We start from the raw sequence: 23601 nt of genomic DNA on the forward strand, positions 1-23601 counted from the left end.
TTACATTTTTACATGTTACATTTTAACATGTTTTACGATCAAGTCATTCCCTTGCAACTGACCTGGTAGCCTCGTCTAGTATGAGGATGGATGGGATTTTCAGTAGAGCGCGGGCGATAGCTATCCTCTGTTTCTGGCCCCCAGACACGGTAACTCCTCTCTCCCCCAGAATGGTACTGTAGCCATCAGGGAACTGTCGGATAAAACTGTCAGCATTGGCCAGCCCAGCAGCCTCGTACACCTGTGACAAAGATTAATTAAATTAGTAATACCAAACTAGTGACAGGTAATACAAACAAAGTAACATAGAATCAAACCAGCTACCTTCTAATTACAAGGCGAGTAAAGCAGTACTATAATCACTCAACCACCAAGCTGACATAAAAACTTTTACTCATACCAGTACTCATAACGTTTTTAATGTGTTACATTTTAACAAGTAACCTTTAAGCATGTTACATTTTAAAAGGTTACAATTTTACATGTTACATTTTTACATGTTACATTTTAATATAAGCATGTTACATTTTTAAATGTTACATTTTAACACGTTACATTTTAACATGTTACATTTTAACTTCTTATATTTCCACATGTTACATTTTTACATGTTACATTTTAACATGTTTTACGATCAAGTCATTCCCTTGCAACTGACCTGGTAGCCTCGTCTAGTATGAGGATGGATGGGATTTTCAGTAGAGCGCGGGCGATAGCTATCCTCTGTTTCTGGCCCCCAGACACGGTAACTCCTCTCTCCCCCAGAATGGTACTGTAGCCATCAGGGAACTGTCGGATAAAACTGTCAGCATTGGCCAGCCCAGCAGCCTCGTACACCTGTGACAAAGATTAATTAAATTAGTAATACCAAACTAGTGACAGGTAATACAAACAAAGTAACATAGAATCAAACCAGCTACCTTCTAATTACAAGGCAAGTAAAGCAGTACTATAATCACTCAACCACCAAGCTGACATAAAAACTTTTACTCATACCAGTACTCATAACGTTTTTAATGTGTTACATTTTAACAAGTTACCTTTAAGCATGTTACATTTTAAAAGGTTACAATTTTACATGTTACATTTTTACATGTTACATTTTAATATAAGCATGTTACATTTTAAAATGTTACATTTTAACACGTTACATTTTAACATGTTACATTTTAACTTCTTATATTTCCACATGTTACATTTTTACATGTTACATTTTAACATGTTTTACGATCAAGTCATTCCCTTGCAACTGACCTGGTAGCCTCGTCTAGTATGAGGATGGATGGGATTTTCAGTAGAGCGCGGGCGATAGCTATCCTCTGTTTCTGGCCCCCAGACACGGTAACTCCTCTCTCCCCCAGAATGGTACTGTAGCCATCAGGGAACTGTCGGATAAAACTGTCAGCATTGGCCAGCCCAGCAGCCTCGTACACCTGTGACAAAGATTAATTAAATTAGTAATACCAAACTAGTGACAGGTAATACAAACAAAGTAACATAGAATCAAACCAGCTACCTTCTAATTACAAGGCGAGTAAAGCAGTACTATAATCACTCAACCACCAAGCTGACATAAAAACTTTTACTCATACCAGTACTCATAACGTTTTTAATGTGTTACATTTTAACAAGTAACCTTTAAGCATGTTACATTTTAAAAGGTTACAATTTTACATGTTACATTTTTACATGTTACATTTTAATATAAGCATGTTACATTTTTAAATGTTACATTTTAACACGTTACATTTTAACATGTTACATTTTAACTTCTTATATTTCCACATGTTACATTTTTACATGTTACATTTTAACATGTTTTACGATCAAGTCATTCCCTTGCAACTGACCTGGTAGCCTCGTCTAGTATGAGGATGGATGGGATTTTCAGTAGAGCGCGGGCGATAGCTATCCTCTGTTTCTGGCCCCCAGACACGGTAACTCCTCTCTCCCCCAGAATGGTACTGTAGCCATCAGGGAACTGTCGGATAAAACTGTCAGCATTGGCCAGCCCAGCAGCCTCGTACACCTGTGACAAAGATTAATTAAATTAGTAATACCAAACTAGTGACAGGTAATACAAACAAAGTAACATAGAATCAAACCAGCTACCTTCTAATTACAAGGCAAGTAAAGCAGTACTATAATCACTCAACCACCAAGCTGACATAAAAACTTTTACTCATACCAGTACTCATAACGTTTTTAATGTGTTACATTTTAACAAGTTACCTTTAAGCATGTTACATTTTAAAAGGTTACAATTTTACATGTTACATTTTTACATGTTACATTTTAATATAAGCATGTTACATTTTAAAATGTTACATTTTAACACGTTACATTTTAACTTCTTATATTTCCACATGTTACATTTTTACATGTTACATTTTAACATGTTTTACGATCAAGTCATTCCCTTGCAACTGACCTGGTAGCCTCGTCTAGTATGAGGATGGATGGGATTTTCAGTAGAGCGCGGGCGATAGCTATCCTCTGTTTCTGGCCCCCAGACACGGTAACTCCTCTCTCCCCCAGAATGGTACTGTAGCCATCAGGGAACTGTCGGATAAAACTGTCAGCATTGGCCAGCCCAGCAGCCTCGTACACCTGTGACAAAGATTAATTAAATTAGTAATACCAAACTAGTGACAGGTAATACAAACAAAGTAACATAGAATCAAACCAGCTACCTTCTAATTACAAGGCGAGTAAAGCAGTACTATAATCACTCAACCACCAAGCTGACATAAAAACTTTTACTCATACCAGTACTCATAACGTTTTTAATGTGTTACATTTTAACAAGTAACCTTTAAGCATGTTACATTTTAAAAGGTTACAATTTTACATGTTACATTTTTACATGTTACATTTTAATATAAGCATGTTACATTTTTAAATGTTACATTTTAACACGTTACATTTTAACATGTTACATTTTAACTTCTTATATTTCCACATGTTACATTTTTACATGTTACATTTTAACATGTTTTACGATCAAGTCATTCCCTTGCAACTGACCTGGTAGCCTCGTCTAGTATGAGGATGGATGGGATTTTCAGTAGAGCGCGGGCGATAGCTATCCTCTGTTTCTGGCCCCCAGACACGGTAACTCCTCTCTCCCCCAGAATGGTACTGTAGCCATCAGGGAACTGTCGGATAAAACTGTCAGCATTGGCCAGCCCAGCAGCCTCGTACACCTGTGACAAAGATTAATTAAATTAGTAATACCAAACTAGTGACAGGTAATACAAACAAAGTAACATAGAATCAAACCAGCTACCTTCTAATTACAAGGCAAGTAAAGCAGTACTATAATCACTCAACCACCAAGCTGACATAAAAACTTTTACTCATACCAGTACTCATAACGTTTTTAATGTGTTACATTTTAACAAGTTACCTTTAAGCATGTTACATTTTAAAAGGTTACAATTTTACATGTTACATTTTTACATGTTACATTTTAATATAAGCATGTTACATTTTAAAATGTTACATTTTAACACGTTACATTTTAACATGTTACATTTTAACTTCTTATATTTCCACATGTTACATTTTTACATGTTACATTTTAACATGTTTTACGATCAAGTCATTCCCTTGCAACTGACCTGGTAGCCTCGTCTAGTATGAGGATGGATGGGATTTTCAGTAGAGCGCGGGCGATAGCTATCCTCTGTTTCTGGCCCCCAGACACGGTAACTCCTCTCTCCCCCAGAATGGTACTGTAGCCATCAGGGAACTGTCGGATAAAACTGTCAGCATTGGCCAGCCCAGCAGCCTCGTACACCTGTGACAAAGATTAATTAAATTAGTAATACCAAACTAGTGACAGGTAATACAAACAAAGTAACATAGAATCAAACCAGCTACCTTCTAATTACAAGGCAAGTAAAGCAGTACTATAATCACTCAACCACCAAGCTGACATAAAAACTTTTACTCATACCAGTACTCATAACGTTTTTAATGTGTTACATTTTAACAAGTTACCTTTAAGCATGTTACATTTTAAAAGGTTACAATTTTACATGTTACATTTTTACATGTTACATTTTAATATAAGCATGTTACATTTTAAAATGTTACATTTTAACACGTTACATTTTAACATGTTACATTTTAACTTCTTATATTTCCACATGTTACATTTTTACATGTTACATTTTAACATGTTTTACGATCAAGTCATTCCCTTGCAACTGACCTGGTAGCCTCGTCTAGTATGAGGATGGATGGGATTTTCAGTAGAGCGCGGGCGATAGCTATCCTCTGTTTCTGGCCCCCAGACACGGTAACTCCTCTCTCCCCCAGAATGGTACTGTAGCCATCAGGGAACTGTCGGATAAAACTGTCAGCATTGGCCAGCCCAGCAGCCTCGTACACCTGTGACAAAGATTAATTAAATTAGTAATACCAAACTAGTGACAGGTAATACAAACAAAGTAACATAGAATCAAACCAGCTACCTTCTAATTACAAGGCGAGTAAAGCAGTACTATAATCACTCAACCACCAAGCTGACATAAAAACTTTTACTCATACCAGTACTCATAACGTTTTTAATGTGTTACATTTTAACAAGTTACCTTTAAGCATGTTACATTTTAAAAGGTTACAATTTTACATGTTACATTTTTACATGTTACATTTTAATATAAGCATGTTACATTTTAAAATGTTACATTTTAACACGTTACATTTTAACATGTTACATTTTAACTTCTTATATTTCCACATGTTACATTTTTACATGTTACATTTTAACATGTTTTACGATCAAGTCATTCCCTTGCAACTGACCTGGTAGCCTCGTCTAGTATGAGGATGGATGGGATTTTCAGTAGAGCGCGTGCGATAGCTATCCTCTGTTTCTGGCCCCCAGACACGGTAACTCCTCTCTCCCCCAGAATTGTACTGTAGCCATCAGGGAACTGTCGGATAAAACTGTCAGCATTGGCCAGCCCAGCAGCCTCGTACACCTGTGACAAAGATTAATTAAATTAGTAATACCAAACTAGTGACAGGTAATACAAACAAAGTAACATAGAATCAAACCAGCTACCTTCTAATTACAAGGCGAGTAAAGCAGCACTATAATCACTCAACCACCAAGCTGACATAAAAACTTTTACTCATACCAGTACTCATAACTGTCGTCGTCGTCGTAATCGTCGTCGTCGTCGTCGTCGTCGTCGTCGTCGTCGTCGTCGTCGTCGTCGTCGTCGTCGTCGTCGTCGTCGTCGTCGTCGTCGTCGTCGTCGTCGTCGTCGTCGTCGTCGTCGTCGTCGTCGTCGTCGTCGTCGTCGTCGTCGTCGTCGTCGTCGTCGTCGTCGTCGTCGTCGTCGTCGTCGTCGTCGTCGTCGTCGTCGTCGTCGTCGTCGTCGTCGTCGTCGTCGTCGTCGTCGTCGTCGTCGTCGTCGTCGTCGTCGTCGTCTACATTTTTACATTTTACATATTTACATGTTACATTTTAACATTTTTTATGATCAAGTCTTTCCCCTGCAACTGACCTGGTAGCCTCGTCTAGTATGAGGATGGATGGGATTTTCAGTAGAGCGCGGGCGATAGCTATCCTCTGTTTCTGGCCCCCAGACACGGTAAATCCTCTCTCCCCCAGAATGGTACTGTAGCCATCAGGGAACTGTCGGATAAAACTGTCAGCATTGGCCAGCCCAGCAGCCTCGTACACCTTTGACAAAGATTAATTAAATTAGTAATACCAAACTAGTGACGGGTAATACAAACAAAGTAACATAGAATCAAACTAGCTACCTTCTGAATACAGCAGTACTATAATCACTCAACCACCAAGCTGACATAAAAAGATTTTACTCATACCAGTACTCATAACGTTTTTAATATGTTACATTTTAACAAGTTACCTTTAAGCATGTTACATTTTAAAAGGTTACAATTTTACATGTTACATTTTTACATGTTACATTTTAATACGTTACATTTTAACCATTACATTTAAGCATGTTACATTTTAAAATGTTACATTTTAACACGTTACATTTTAACATGTTACATTTTAACTTCTTATATTTCCACATGTTACATTTTTACATGTTACATTTTAACATGTTTTACGATCAAGTCATTCCCTTGCAACTGACCTGGTAGCCTCGTCTAGTATGAGGATGGATGGGATTTTCAGTAGAGCGCGGGCGATAGCTATCCTCTGTTTCTGGCCCCCAGACACGGTAACTCCTCTCTCCCCCAGAATGGTACTGTAGCCATCAGGGAACTGTCGGATAAAACTGTCAGCATTGGCCAGCCCAGCAGCCTCGTACACCTGTGACAAAGATTAATTAAATTAGTAATACCAAACTAGTGACAGGTAATACAAACAAAGTAACATAGAATCAAACCAGCTACCTTCTAATTACAAGGCAAGTAAAGCAGTACTATAATCACTCAACCACCAAGCTGACATAAAAACTTTTACTCATACCAGTACTCATAACGTTTTTAATGTGTTACATTTTAACAAGTTACCTTTAAGCATGTTACATTTTAAAAGGTTACAATTTTACATGTTACATTTTTACATGTTACATTTTAATATAAGCATGTTACATTTTAAAATGTTACATTTTAACACGTTACATTTTAACATGTTACATTTTAACTTCTTATATTTCCACATGTTACATTTTTACATGTTACATTTTAACATGTTTTACGATCAAGTCATTCCCTTGCAACTGACCTGGTAGCCTCGTCTAGTATGAGGATGGATGGGATTTTCAGTAGAGCGCGGGCGATAGCTATCCTCTGTTTCTGGCCCCCAGACACGGTAACTCCTCTCTCCCCCAGAATGGTACTGTAGCCATCAGGGAACTGTCGGATAAAACTGTCAGCATTGGCCAGCCCAGCAGCCTCGTTCACCTTTGACAAAGATTAATTAAATTAGTAATACCAAACTAGTGACGGGTAATACAAACAAAGTAACATAGAATCAAACTAGCTACCTTCTGAATACAGCAGTACTATAATCACTCAACCACCAAGCTGACATAAAAAGATTTTACTCATACCAGTACTCATAACGTTTTTAATATGTTACATTTTAACAAATTACCTTTAAGCATGTTACATTTTAAAAGGTTACAATTTTACATGTTACATTTTTACATGTTACATTTTAATACGTTACATTTTAACCATTACATTTAAGCATGTTACATTTTAAAATGTTACATTTTAACACGTTACATTTTAACATGTTACATTTTAACTTCTTATATTTCCACATGTTACATTTTTACATGTTACATTTTAACATGTTTTACGATCAAGTCATTCCCTTGCAACTGACCTGGTAGCCTCGTCTAGTATGAGGATGGATGGGATTTTCAGTAGAGCGCGGGCGATAGCTATCCTCTGTTTCTGGCCCCCAGACACGGTAACTCCTCTCTCCCCCAGAATGGTACTGTAGCCATCAGGGAACTGTCGGATAAAACTGTCAGCATTGGCCAGCCCAGCAGCCTCGTACACCTGTGACAAAGATTAATTAAATTAGTAATACCAAACTAGTGACAGGTAATACAAACAAAGTAACATAGAATCAAACCAGCTACCTTCTAATTACAAGGCAAGTAAAGCAGTACTATAATCACTCAACCACCAAGCTGACATAAAAACTTTTACTCATACCAGTACTCATAACGTTTTTAATGTGTTACATTTTAACAAGTTACCTTTAAGCATGTTACATTTTAAAAGGTTACAATTTTACATGTTACATTTTTACATGTTACATTTTAATATAAGCATGTTACATTTTAAAATGTTACATTTTAACACGTTACATTTTAACATGTTACATTTTAACTTCTTATATTTCCACATGTTACATTTTTACATGTTACATTTTAACATGTTTTACGATCAAGTCATTCCCTTGCAACTGACCTGGTAGCCTCGTCTAGTATGAGGATGGATGGGATTTTCAGTAGAGCGCGGGCGATAGCTATCCTCTGTTTCTGGCCCCCAGACACGGTAACTCCTCTCTCCCCCAGAATGGTACTGTAGCCATCAGGGAACTGTCGGATAAAACTGTCAGCATTGGCCAGCCCAGCAGCCTCGTACACCTGTGACAAAGATTAATTAAATTAGTAATACCAAACTAGTGACAGGTAATACAAACAAAGTAACATAGAATCAAACCAGCTACCTTCTAATTACAAGGCGAGTAAAGCAGTACTATAATCACTCAACCACCAAGCTGACATAAAAACTTTTACTCATACCAGTACTCATAACGTTTTTAATGTGTTACATTTTAACAAGTAACCTTTAAGCATGTTACATTTTAAAAGGTTACAATTTTACATGTTACATTTTTACATGTTACATTTTAATATAAGCATGTTACATTTTTAAATGTTACATTTTAACACGTTACATTTTAACATGTTACATTTTAACTTCTTATATTTCCACATGTTACATTTTTACATGTTACATTTTAACATGTTTTACGATCAAGTCATTCCCTTGCAACTGACCTGGTAGCCTCGTCTAGTATGAGGATGGATGGGATTTTCAGTAGAGCGCGGGCGATAGCTATCCTCTGTTTCTGGCCCCCAGACACGGTAACTCCTCTCTCCCCCAGAATTGTACTGTAGCCATCAGGGAACTGTCGGATAAAACTGTCAGCATTGGCCAGCCCAGCAGCCTCGTACACCTGTGACAAAGATTAATTAAATTAGTAATACCAAACTAGTGACAGGTAATACAAACAAAGTAACATAGAATCAAACCAGCTACCTTCTAATTACAAGGCGAGTAAAGCAGCACTATAATCACTCAACCACCAAGCTGACATAAAAACTTTTACTCATACCAGTACTCATAACTGTCGTCGTCGTCGTCGTCGTCGTCGTCGTCGTCGTCGTCGTCGTCGTCGTCGTCGTCGGCGTCGTCGTCGTCGTCGTCGTCGTCGTCGTCGTCGTCGTCGTCGTCGTCGTCGTCGTCGTCGTCGTCGTCGTCGTCGTCGTCGTCGTCGTCGTCGTCGTCGTCGTCGTCGTCGTCGTCGTCGTCGTCGTCGTCGTCGTCGTCGTCGTCGTCGTCGTCGTCGTCGTCGTCGTCTACATTTTTACATTTTACATATTTACATGTTACATTTTAACATTTTTTATGATCAAGTCTTTCCCCTGCAACTGACCTGGTAGCCTCGTCTAGTATGAGGATGGATGGGATTTTCAGTAGAGCGCGGGCGATAGCTATCCTCTGTTTCTGGCCCCCAGACACGGTAACTCCTCTCTCCCCCAGAATGGTACTGTAGCCATCAGGGAACTGTCGGATAAAACTGTCAGCATTGGCCAGCCCAGCAGCCTCGTACACCTGTGACAAAGATTAATTAAATTAGTAATACCAAACTAGTGACAGGTAATACAAACAAAGTAACATAGAATCAAACCAGCTACCTTCTAATTACAAGGCAAGTAAAGCAGTACTATAATCACTCAACCACCAAGCTGACATAAAAACTTTTACTCATACCAGTACTCATAACGTTTTTAATGTGTTACATTTTAACAAGTTACCTTTAAGCATGTTACATTTTAAAAGGTTACAATTTTACATGTTACATTTTTACATGTTACATTTTAATATAAGCATGTTACATTTTAAAATGTTACATTTTAACACGTTACATTTTAACATGTTACATTTTAACTTCTTATATTTCCACATGTTACATTTTTACATGTTACATTTTAACATGTTTTACGATCAAGTCATTCCCTTGCAACTGACCTGGTAGCCTCGTCTAGTATGAGGATGGATGGGATTTTCAGTAGAGCGCGGGCGATAGCTATCCTCTGTTTCTGGCCCCCAGACACGGTAACTCCTCTCTCCCCCAGAATGGTACTGTAGCCATCAGGGAACTGTCGGATAAAACTGTCAGCATTGGCCAGCCCAGCAGCCTCGTACACCTGTGACAAAGATTAATTAAATTAGTAATACCAAACTAGTGACAGGTAATACAAACAAAGTAACATAGAATCAAACCAGCTACCTTCTAATTACAAGGCGAGTAAAGCAGTACTATAATCACTCAACCACCAAGCTGACATAAAAACTTTTACTCATACCAGTACTCATAACGTTTTTAATGTGTTACATTTTAACAAGTTACCTTTAAGCATGTTACATTTTAAAAGGTTACAATTTTACATGTTACATTTTTACATGTTACATTTTAATATAAGCATGTTACATTTTAAAATGTTACATTTTAACACGTTACATTTTAACATGTTACATTTTAACTTCTTATATTTCCACATGTTACATTTTTACATGTTACATTTTAACATGTTTTACGATCAAGTCATTCCCTTGCAACTGACCTGGTAGCCTCGTCTAGTATGAGGATGGATGGGATTTTCAGTAGAGCGCGGGCGATAGCTATCCTCTGTTTCTGGCCCCCAGACACGGTAACTCCTCTCTCCCCCAGAATTGTACTGTAGCCATCAGGGAACTGTCGGATAAAACTGTCAGCATTGGCCAGCCCAGCAGCCTCGTACACCTGTGACAAAGATTAATTAAATTAGTAATACCAAACTAGTGACAGGTAATACAAACAAAGTAACATAGAATCAAACCAGCTACCTTCTAATTACAAGGCGAGTAAAGCAGCACTATAATCACTCAACCACCAAGCTGACATAAAAACTTTTACTCATACCAGTACTCATAACTGTCGTCGTCGTCGTCGTCGTCGTCGTCGTCGTCGTCGTCGTCGTCGTCGTCGTCGTCGTCGTCGTCGTCGTCGTCGTCGTCGTCGTCGTCGTCGTCGTCGTCGTCGTCGTCGTCGTCGTCGTCGTCGTCGTCGTCGTCGTCGTCGTCGTCGTCGTCGTCGTCGTCGTCGTCGTCGTCGTCGTCGTCGTCGTCGTCGTCGTCGTCGTCGTCGTCGTCGTCGTCGTCGTCGTCGTCGTCGTCGTCGTCGTCGTCGTCGTCGTCGTCGTCGTCGTCGTCGTCGTCGTCGTCGTCGTCGTCGTCGTCGTCGTCGTCGTCGTCGTCGTCGTCGTCGTCGTCGTCGTCGTCGTCGTCGTCGTCGTCGTCGTCGTCGTCGTCGTCGTCGTCGTCGTCGTCGTCGTCGTCGTCGTCGTCGTCGTCGTCGTCGTCGTCGTCGTCGTCGTCGTCGTCGTCGTCGTCGTCGTCGTCGTCGTCGTCGTCGTCGTCTACATTTTTACATTTTACATTTTACATGTTACATTTTAACATTTTTTATGATCAAGTCTTTCCCCTGCAACTGACCTGGTAGCCTCGTCTAGTATGAGGATGGATGGGATTTTCAGTAGAGCGCGGGCGATAGCTATCCTCTGTTTCTGGCCCCCAGACACGGTAACTCCTCTCTCCCCCAGAATGGTACTGTAGCCATCAGGGAACTGTCGGATAAAACTGTCAGCATTGGCCAGCCCAGCAGCCTCGTACACCTTTGACAAAGATTAATTAAATTAGTAATACCAAACTAGTGACGGGTAATACAAACAAAGTAACATAGAATCAAACTAGCTACCTTCTGAATACAGCAGTACTATAATCACTCAACCACCAAGCTGACATAAAAAGATTTTACTCATACCAGTACTCATAACGTTTTTAATATGTTACATTTTAACAAGTTACCTTTAAGCATGTTACATTTTAAAAGGTTACAATTTTACATGTTACATTTTTACATGTTACATTTTAATACGTTACATTTTAACCATTACATTTAAGCATGTTACATTTTAAAATGTTACATTTTAACACGTTACATTTTAACATGTTACATTTTAACTTCTTATATTTCCACATGTTACATTTTTACATGTTACATTTTAACATGTTTTACGATCAAGTCATTCCCTTGCAACTGACCTGGTAGCCTCGTCTAGTATGAGGATGGATGGGATTTTCAGTAGAGCGCGGGCGATAGCTATCCTCTGTTTCTGGCCCCCAGACACGGTAACTCCTCTCTCCCCCAGAATGGTACTGTAGCCATCAGGGAACTGTCGGATAAAACTGTCAGCATTGGCCAGCCCAGCAGCCTCGTACACCTGTGACAAAGATTAATTAAATTAGTAATACCAAACTAGTGACAGGTAATACAAACAAAGTAACATAGAATCAAACCAGCTACCTTCAAATTACAAGGTGAGTAAAGCAGTACTATAATCACTCAACCACCAAGCTGACATAAAAACTTTTACTCATACCAGTACTCATAACGTTTTTAATGTGTTACATTTTAACAAGTAACCTTTAAGCATGTTACATTTTAAAAGGTTACAATTTTACATGTTACATTTTTACATGTTACATTTTAATATAAGCATGTTACATTTTTAAATGTTACATTTTAACACGTTACATTTTAACATGTTACATTTTAACTTCTTATATTTCCACATGTTACATTTTTACATGTTACATTTTAACATGTTTTACGATCAAGTCATTCCCTTGCAACTGACCTGGTAGCCTCGTCTAGTATGAGGATGGATGGGATTTTCAGTAGAGCGCGGGCGATAGCTATCCTCTGTTTCTGGCCCCCAGACACGGTAACTCCTCTCTCCCCCAGAATTGTACTGTAGCCATCAGGGAACTGTCGGATAAAACTGTCAGCATTGGCCAGCCCAGCAGCCTCGTACACCTGTGACAAAGATTAATTAAATTAGTAATACCAAACTAGTGACAGGTAATACAAACAAAGTAACATAGAATCAAACCAGCTACCTTCTAATTACAAGGCGAGTAAAGCAGCACTATAATCACTCAACCACCAAGCTGACATAAAAACCTTTACTCATACCAGTACTCATAACTGTCGTCGTCGTCGTCGTCGTCGTCGTCGTCGTCGTCGTCGTCGTCGTCGTCGTCGTCGGCGTCGTCGTCGTCGTCGTCGTCGTCGTCGTCGTCGTCGTCGTCGTCGTCGTCGTCGTCGTCGTCGTCGTCGTCGTCGTCGTCGTCGTCGTCGTCGTCGTCGTCGTCGTCGTCGTCGTCGTCGTCGTCGTCGTCGTCGTCGTCGTCGTCGTCGTCGTCGTCGTCGTCGTCGTCGTCGTCTACATTTTTACATTTTACATATTTACATGTTACATTTTAACATTTTTTATGATCAAGTCTTTCCCCTGCAACTGACCTGGTAGCCTCGTCTAGTATGAGGATGGATGGGATTTTCAGTAGAGCGCGGGCGATAGCTATCCTCTGTTTCTGGCCCCCAGACACGGTAACTCCTCTCTCCCCCAGAATGGTACTGTAGCCATCAGGGAACTGTCGGATAAAACTGTCAGCATTGGCCAGCCCAGCAGCCTCGTACACCTGTGACAAAGATTAATTAAATTAGTAATACCAAACTAGTGACAGGTAATACAAACAAAGTAACATAGAATCAAACCAGCTACCTTCTAATTACAAGGCAAGTAAAGCAGTACTATAATCACTCAACCACCAAGCTGACATAAAAACTTTTACTCATACCAGTACTCATAACGTTTTTAATGTGTTACATTTTAACAAGTTACCTTTAAGCATGTTACATTTTAAAAGGTTACAATTTTACATGTTACATTTTTACATGTTACATTTTAATATAAGCATGTTACATTTTAAAATGTTACATTTTAACACGTTACATTTTAACATGTTACATTTTAACTTCTTATATTTCCACATGTTACATTTTTACATGTTACATTTTAACATGTTTTACGATCAAGTCATTCCCTTGCAACTGACCTGGTAGCCTCGTCTAGTATGAGAATGGATGGGATTTTCAGTAGAGCGCGGGCGATAGCTATCCTCTGTTTCTGGCCCCCAGACACGGTAACTCCTCTCTCCCCCAGAATTGTACTGTAGCCATCAGGGAACTGTCGGATAAAACTGTCAGCATTGGCCAGCCCAGCAGCCTCGTACACCTGTGACAAAGATTAATTAAATTAGTAATACCAAACTAGTGACAGGTAATACAAACAAAGTAACATAGAATCAAACCAGCTACCTTCTAATTACAAGGCAAGTAAAGCAGTACTATAATCACTCAACCACCAAGCTGACATAAAAACTTTTACTCATACCAGTACTCATAACGTTTTTAATGTGTTACATTTTAACAAGTTACCTTTAAGCATGTTACATTTTAAAAGGTTACAATTTTACATGTTACATTTTTACATGTTACATTTTAATATAAGCATGTTACATTTTAAAATGTTACATTTTAACACGTTACATTTTAACATGTTACATTTTAACTTCTTATATTTCCACATGTTACATTTTTACATGTTACATTTTAACATGTTTTACGATCAAGTCATTCCCTTGCAACTGACCTGGTAGCCTCGTCTAGTATGAGGATGGATGGGATTTTCAGTAGAGCGCGGGCGATAGCTATCCTCTGTTTCTGGCCCCCAGACACGGTAACTCCTCTCTCCCCCAGAATGGTACTGTAGCCATCAGGGAACTGTCGGATAAAACTGTCAGCATTGGCCAGCCCAGCAGCCTCGTACACCTGTGACAAAGATTAATTAAATTAGTAATACCAAACTAGTGACAGGTAATACAAACAAAGTAACATAGAATCAAACCAGCTACCTTCTAATTACAAGGCGAGTAAAGCAGTACTATAATCACTCAACCACCAAGCTGACATAAAAACTTTTACTCATACCAGTACTCATAACGTTTTTAATGTGTTACATTTTAACAAGTTACCTTTAAGCATGTTACATTTTAAAAGGTTACAATTTTACATGTTACATTTTTACATGTTACATTTTAATATAAGCATGTTACATTTTTAAATGTTACATTTTAACACGTTACATTTTAACATGTTACATTTTAACTTCTTATATTTCCACATGTTACATTTTTACATGTTACATTTTAACATGTTTTACGATCAAGTCATTCCCTTGCAACTGACCTGGTAGCCTCGTCTAGTATGAGGATGGATGGGATTTTCAGTAGAGCGCGGGCGATAGCTATCCTCTGTTTCTGGCCCCCAGACACGGTAACTCCTCTCTCCCCCAGAATTGTACTGTAGCAATCAGGGAACTGTCGGATAAAACTGTCAGCATTGGCCAGCCCAGCAGCCTCGTACACCTGTGACAAAGATTAATTAAATTAGTAATACCAAACTAGTGACAGGTAATACAAACAAAGTAACATAGAATCAAACCAGCTACCTTCTAATTACAAGGCGAGTAAAGCAGCACTATAATCACTCAACCACCAAGCTGACATAAAAACTTTTACTCATACCAGTACTCATAACTGTCGTCGTCGTCGTCGTCGTCGTCGTCGTCGTCGTCGTCGTCGTCGTCGTCGTCGTCGGCGTCGTCGTCGTCGTCGTCGTCGTCGTCGTCGTCGTCGTCGTCGTCGTCGTCGTCGTCGTCGTCGTCGTCGTCGTCGTCGTCGTCGTCGTCGTCGTCGTCGTCGTCGTCGTCGTCGTCGTCGTCGTCGTCGTCGTCGTCGTCGTCGTCGTCGTCGTCGTCTACATTTTTACATTTTACATATTTACATGTTACATTTTAACATTTTTTATGATCAAGTCTTTCCCCTGCAACTGACCTGGTAGCCTCGTCTAGTATGAGGATGGATGGGATTTTCAGTAGAGCGCGGGCGATAGCTATCCTCTGTTTCTGGCCCCCAGACACGGTAACTCCTCTCTCCCCCAGAATGGTACTGTAGCCATCAGGGAACTGTCGGATAAAACTGTCAGCATTGGCCAGCCCAGCAGCCTCGTACACCTGTGACAAAGATTAATTAAATTAGTAATACCAAACTAGTGACAGGTAATACAAACAAAGTAACATAGAATCAAACCAGCTACCTTCTAATTACAAGGCAAGTAAAGCAGTACTATAATCACTCAACCACCAAGCTGACATAAAAACTTTTACTCATACCAGTACTCATAACGTTTTTAATGTGTTACATTTTAACAAGTTACCTTTAAGCATGTTACATTTTAAAAGGTTACAATTTTACATGTTACATTTTTACATGTTACATTTTAATATAAGCATGTTACATTTTAAAATGTTACATTTTAACACGTTACATTTTAACATGTTACATTTTAACTTCTTATATTTCCACATGTTACATTTTTACATGTTACATTTTAACATGTTTTACGATCAAGTCATTCCCTTGCAACTGACCTGGTAGCCTCGTCTAGTATGAGGATGGATGGGATTTTCAGTAGAGCGCGGGCGATAGCTATCCTCTGTTTCTGGCCCCCAGACACGGTAACTCCTCTCTCCCCCAGAATGGTACTGTAGCCATCAGGGAACTGTCGGATAAAACTGTCAGCATTGGCCAGCCCAGCAGCCTCGTACACCTGTGACAAAGATTAATTAAATTAGTAATACCAAACTAGTGACAGGTAATACAAACAAAGTAACATAGAATCAAACCAGCTACCTTCTAATTACAAGGCGAGTAAAGCAGTACTATAATCACTCAACCACCAAGCTGACATAAAAACTTTTACTCATACCAGTACTCATAACGTTTTTAATGTGTTACATTTTAACAAGTTACCTTTAAGCATGTTACATTTTAAAAGGTTACAATTTTACATGTTACATTTTTACATGTTACATTTTAATATAAGCATGTTACATTTTAAAATGTTACATTTTAACACGTTACATTTTAACATGTTACATTTTAACTTCTTATATTTCCACATGTTACATTTTTACATGTTACATTTTAACATGTTTTACGATCAAGTCATTCCCTTGCAACTGACCTGGTAGCCTCGTCTAGTATGAGGATGGATGGGATTTTCAGTAGAGCGCGGGCGATAGCTATCCTCTGTTTCTGGCCCCCAGACACGGTAACTCCTCTCTCCCCCAGAATTGTACTGTAGCCATCAGGGAACTGTCGGATAAAACTGTCAGCATTGGCCAGCCCAGCAGCCTCGTACACCTGTGACAAAGATTAATTAAATTAGTAATACCAAACTAGTGACAGGTAATACAAACAAAGTAACATAGAATCAAACCAGCTACCTTCTAATTACAAGGCGAGTAAAGCAGCACTATAATCACTCAACCACCAAGCTGACATAAAAACTTTTACTCATACCAGTACTCATAACTGTCGTCGTCGTCGTCGTCGTCGTCGTCGTCGTCGTCGTCGTCGTCGTCGTCGTCGTCGTCGTCGTCGTCGTCGTCGTCGTCGTCGTCGTCGTCGTCGTCGTCGTCGTCGTCGTCGTCGTCGTCGTCGTCGTCGTCGTCGTCGTCGTCGTCGTCGTCGTCGTCGTCGTCGTCGTCGTCGTCGTCGTCGTCGTCGTCGTCGTCGTCGTCGTCGTCGTCGTCGTCGTCGTCGTCGTCGTCGTCGTCGTCGTCGTCGTCGTCGTCGTCGTCGTCGTCGTCGTCGTCGTCGTCGTCGTCGTCGTCGTCGTCGTCGTCGTCGTCGTCGTCGTCGTCGTCGTCGTCGTCGTCGTCGTCGTCGTCGTCGTCGTCGTCGTCGTCGTCGTCGTCGTCGTCGTCGTCGTCGTCGTCGTCGTCGTCGTCGTCGTCGTCGTCGTCGTCGTCGTCGTCGTCGTCGTCGTCGTCGTCGTCGTCGTCGTCGTCGTCGTCGTCGTCGTCGTCGTCGTCGTCGTCGTCGTCGTCGTCGTCGTCGTCGTCGTCGTCGTCGTCGTCGTCGTCGTCGTCGTCGTCGTCGTCGTCGTCGTCGTCGTCGTCGACCGTCGTCGTCGTCGTCGTCGACCGTCGACCGTCGACCGTCGTCGTCGTCGTCGTCGTCGTCGTCGTCGTCGTCGTCGTCGTCGTCGTCGTCGTCGTCGTCGTCGTCGTCGTCGTCGTCGTCGTCGTCGTCGTCGTCGTCGTCGTCGTCGTCGTCGTCGTCGTCGTCGTCGTCGTCGTCGTCGTCGTCGTCGTCGTCGTCGTCGTCGTCGTCGTCGTCGTCGTCGTCGTCGTCGTCGTCGTCGTCGTCGTCGTCGTCGTCGTCGTCGTCGTCGTCGTCGTCGTCGTCGTCGTCGTCGTCGTCGTCGTCGTCGTCGTCGTCGTCGTCGTCGTCGTCGTCGTCGTCGTCGTCGTCGTCGTCTACATTTTTACATTTTACATATTTACATGTTACATTTTAACATTTTTTATGATCAAGTCTTTCCCCTGCAACTGACCTGGTAGCCTCGTCTAGTATGAGGATGGATGGGATTTTCAGTAGAGCGCGGGCGATAGCTATCCTCTGTTTCTGGCCCCCAGACACGGTAACTCCTCTCTCCCCCAGAATGGTACTGTAGCCATCAGGGAACTGTCGGATAAAACTGTCAGCATTGGCCAGCCCAGCAGCCTACACCTTTGACAAAGATTAATTAAATTAGTAATACCAAACTAGTGACGGGTAATACAAACAAAGTAACATAGAATTAAACTAGCTACCTTCTGAATACAGCAGTACTATAATCACTCAACCACCAAGCTGACATAAAAAGATTTTACTCATACCAGTACTCATAACGTTTTTAATATGTTACATTTTAACAAGTTACCTTTAAGCATGTTACATTTTAAAAGGTTACAATTTTACATGTTACATTTTTACATGTTACATTTTAATACGTTACATTTTAACCATTACATTTAAGCATGTTACATTTTAAAATGTTACATTTTAACACGTTACATTTTAACATGTTACATTTTAACTTCTTATATTTCCACATGTTACATTTTTACATGTTACATTTTAACATGTTTTACGATCAAGTCATTCCCTTGCAACTGACCTGGTAGCCTCGTCTAGTATGAGGATGGATGGGATTTTCAGTAGAGCGCGGGCGATAGCTATCCTCTGTTTCTGGCCCCCAGACACGGTAACTCCTCTCTCCCCCAGAATGGTACTGTAGCCATCAGGGAACTGTCGGATAAAACTGTCAGCATTGGCCAGCCCAGCAGCCTCGTACACCTGTGACAAAGATTAATTAAATTAGTAATACCAAACTAGTGACAGGTAATACAAACAAAGTAACATAGAATCAAACCAGCTACCTTCTAATTACAAGGCAAGTAAAGCAGTACTATAATCACTCAACCACCAAGCTGACATAAAAACTTTTACTCATACCAGTACTCATAACGTTTTTAATGTGTTACATTTTAACAAGTTACCTTTAAGCATGTTACATTTTAAAAGGTTACAATTTTACATGTTACATTTTTACATGTTACATTTTAATATAAGCATGTTACATTTTAAAATGTTACATTTTAACACGTTACATTTTAACATGTTACATTTTAACTTCTTATATTTCCACATGTTACATTTTTACATGTTACATTTTAACATGTTTTACGATCAAGTCATTCCCTTGCAACTGACCTGGTAGCCTCGTCTAGTATGAGGATGGATGGGATTTTCAGTAGAGCGCGGGCGATAGCTATCCTCTGTTTCTGGCCCCCAGACACGGTAACTCCTCTCTCCCCCAGAATGGTACTGTAGCCATCAGGGAACTGTCGGATAAAACTGTCAGCATTGGCCAGCCCAGCAGCCTCGTACACCTGTGACAAAGATTAATTAAATTAGTAATACCAAACTAGTGACAGGTAATACAAACAAAGTAACATAGAATCAAACCAGCTACCTTCTAATTACAAGGCGAGTAAAGCAGTACTATAATCACTCAACCACCAAGCTGACATAAAAACTTTTACTCATACCAGTACTCATAACGTTTTTAATGTGTTACATTTTAACAAGTTACCTTTAAGCATGTTACATTTTAAAAGGTTACAATTTTACATGTTACATTTTTACATGTTACATTTTAATATAAGCATGTTACATTTTAAAATGTTACATTTTAACACGTTACATTTTAACATGTTACATTTTAACTTCTTATATTTCCACATGTTACATTTTTACATGTTACATTTTAACATGTTTTACGATCAAGTCATTCCCTTGCAACTGACCTGGTAGCCTCGTCTAGTATGAGGATGGATGGGATTTTCAGTAGAGCGCGGGCGATAGCTATCCTCTGTTTCTGGCCCCCAGACACGGTAACTCCTCTCTCCCCCAGAATTGTACTGTAGCCATCAGGGAACTGTCGGATAAAACTGTCAGCATTGGCCAGCCCAGCAGCCTCGTACACCTGTGACAAAGATTAATTAAATTAGTAATACCAAACTAGTGACAGGTAATACAAACAAAGTAACATAGAATCAAACCAGCTACCTTCTAATTACAAGGCGAGTAAAGCAGCACTATAATCACTCAACCACCAAGCTGACATAAAAACTTTTACTCATACCAGTACTCATAACTGTCGTCGTCGTCGTCGTCGTCGTCGTCGTCGTCGTCGTCGTCGTCGTCGTCGTCGTCGTCGTCGTCGTCGTCGTCGTCGTCGTCGTCGTCGTCGTCGTCGTCGTCGTCGTCGTCGTCGTCGTCGTCGTCGTCGTCGTCGTCGTCGTCGTCGTCGTCGTCGTCGTCGTCGTCGTCGTCGTCGTCGTCGTCGTCGTCGTCGTCGTCGTCGTCGTCGTCGTCGTCGTCGTCGTCGTCGTCGTCGTCGTCGTCGTCGTCGTCGTCGTCGTCGTCGTCGTCGTCGTCGTCGTCGTCGTCGTCGTCGTCGTCGTCGTCGTCGTCGTCGTCGTCGTCGTCGTCGTCGTCGTCGTCGTCGTCGTCGTCGTCGTCGTCGTCGTCGTCGTCGTCGTCGTCGTCGTCGTCGTCGTCGTCGTCGTCGTCGTCGTCGTCGTCGTCGTCGTCGTCGTCGTCGTCGTCGTCGTCGTCGTCGTCGTCGTCGTCGTCGTCGTCGTCGTCGTCGTCGTCGTCGTCGTCGTCGTCGTCGTCGTCGTCGTCGTCGTCGTCGTCGTCGTCGTCGTCGTCGTCGTCGTCGTCGTCGTCGTCGTCGTCGTCGTCGTCGTCGTCGTCGTCGTCGTCGTCGTCGTCGTCGTCGTCGTCGTCGTCGTCGTCGTCGTCGTCGTCGTCGTCGTCGTCGTCGTCGTCGTCGTCGTCGTCGTCGTCGTCGTCGTCGTCGTCGTCGTCGTCGTCGTCGTCGTCGTCGTCGTCGTCGTCTACATTTTTACATTTTACATATTTACATGTTACATTTTAACATTTTTTATGATCAAGTCTTTCCCCTGCAACTGACCTGGTAGCCTCGTCTAGTATGAGGATGGATGTAGCCTCGTCTAGTATGAGGATGGATGGGATTTTCAGTAGAGCGCGGGCGATAGCTATCCTCTGTTTCTGGCCCCCAGACACGGTAACTCCTCTCTCCCCCAGAATGGTACTGTAGCCATCAGGGAACTGTCGGATAAAACTGTCAGCATTGGCCAGCCCAGCAGCCTCGTACACCTTTGACAAAGATTAATTAAATTAGTAATACCAAACTAGTGACGGGTAATACAAACAAAGTAACATAGAATCAAACTAGCTACCTTCTGAATACAGCAGTACTATAATCACTCAACCACCAAGCTGACATAAAAAGATTTTACTCATACCAGTACTCATAACGTTTTTAATATGTTACATTTTAACAAGTTACCTTTAAGCATGTTACATTTTAAAAGGTTACAATTTTACATGTTACATTTTTACATGTTACATTTTAATACGTTACATTTTAACCATTACATTTAAGCATGTTACATTTTAAAATGTTACATTTTAACACGTTACATTTTAACATGTTACATTTTAACTTCTTATATTTCCACATGTTACATTTTTACATGTTACATTTTAACATGTTTTACGATCAAGTCATTCCCTTGCAACTGACCTGGTAGCCTCGTCTAGTATGAGGATGGATGGGATTTTCAGTAGAGCGCGGGCGATAGCTATCCTCTGTTTCTGGCCCCCAGACACGGTAACTCCTCTCTCCCCCAGAATGGTACTGTAGCCATCAGGGAACTGTCGGATAAAACTGTCAGCATTGGCCAGCCCAGCAGCCTCGTACACCTGTGACAAAGATTAATTAAATTAGTAATACCAAACTAGTGACAGGTAATACAAACAAAGTAACATAGAATCAAACCAGCTACCTTCTAATTACAAGGCAAGTAAAGCAGTACTATAATCACTCAACCACCAAGCTGACATAAAAACTTTTACTCATACCAGTACTCATAACGTTTTTAATGTGTTACATTTTAACAAGTTACCTTTAAGCATGTTACATTTTAAAAGGTTACAATTTTACATGTTACATTTTTACATGTTACATTTTAATATAAGCATGTTACATTTTAAAATGTTACATTTTAACACGTTACATTTTAACATGTTACATTTTAACTTCTTATATTTCCACATGTTACATTTTTACATGTTACATTTTAACATGTTTTACGATCAAGTCATTCCCTTGCAACTGACCTGGTAGCCTCGTCTAGTATGAGGATGGATGGGATTTTCAGTAGAGCGCGGGCGATAGCTATCCTCTGTTTCTGGCCCCCAGACACGGTAACTCCTCTCTCCCCCAGAATGGTACTGTAGCCATCAGGGAACTGTCGGATAAAACTGTCAGCATTGGCCAGCCCAGCAGCCTCGTACACCTGTGACAAAGATTAATTAAATTAGTAATACCAAACTAGTGACAGGTAATACAAACAAAGTAACATAGAATCAAACCAGCTACCTTCTAATTACAAGGCGAGTAAAGCAGTACTATAATCACTCAACCACCAAGCTGACATAAAAACTTTTACTCATACCAGTACTCATAACGTTTTTAATGTGTTACATTTTAACAAGTTACCTTTAAGCATGTTACATTTTAAAAGGTTACAATTTTACATGTTACATTTTTACATGTTACATTTTAATATAAGCATGTTACATTTTAAAATGTTACATTTTAACACGTTACATTTTAACATGTTACATTTTAACTTCTTATATTTCCACATGTTACATTTTTACATGTTACATTTTAACATGTTTTACGATCAAGTCATTCCCTTGCAACTGACCTGGTAGCCTCGTCTAGTATGAGGATGGATGGGATTTTCAGTAGAGCGCGGGCGATAGCTATCCTCTGTTTCTGGCCCCCAGACACGGTAACTCCTCTCTCCCCCAGAATGGTACTGTAGCCATCAGGGAACTGTCGGATAAAACTGTCAGCATTGGCCAGCCCAGCAGCCTCGTACACCTGTGACAAAGATTAATTAAATTAGTAATACCAAACTAGTGACAGGTAATACAAACAAAGTAACATAGAATCAAACCAGCTACCTTCTAATTACAAGGCGAGTAAAGCAGTACTATAATCACTCAACCACCAAGCTGACATAAAAACTTTTACTCATACCAGTACTCATAACGTTTTTAATGTGTTACATTTTAACAAGTTACCTTTAAGCATGTTACATTTTAAAAGGTTACAATTTTACATGTTACATTTTTACATGTTACATTTTAATATAAGCATGTTACATTTTAAAATGTTACATTTTAACACGTTACATTTTAACATGTTACATTTTAACTTCTTATATTTCCACATGTTACATTTTTACATGTTACATTTTAACATGTTTTACGATCAAGTCATTCCCTTGCAACTGACCTGGTAGCCTCGTCTAGTATGAGGATGGATGGGATTTT

This window comes from Macrosteles quadrilineatus, unplaced genomic scaffold, assembly GCF_028750875.1.
Source record: "Macrosteles quadrilineatus isolate MER2022 unplaced genomic scaffold, UCM_ALF_1.0 Scaffold_6__1_contigs__length_79288215, whole genome shotgun sequence".
Taxonomy (NCBI): Eukaryota; Metazoa; Arthropoda; class Insecta; order Hemiptera; family Cicadellidae; genus Macrosteles; species Macrosteles quadrilineatus.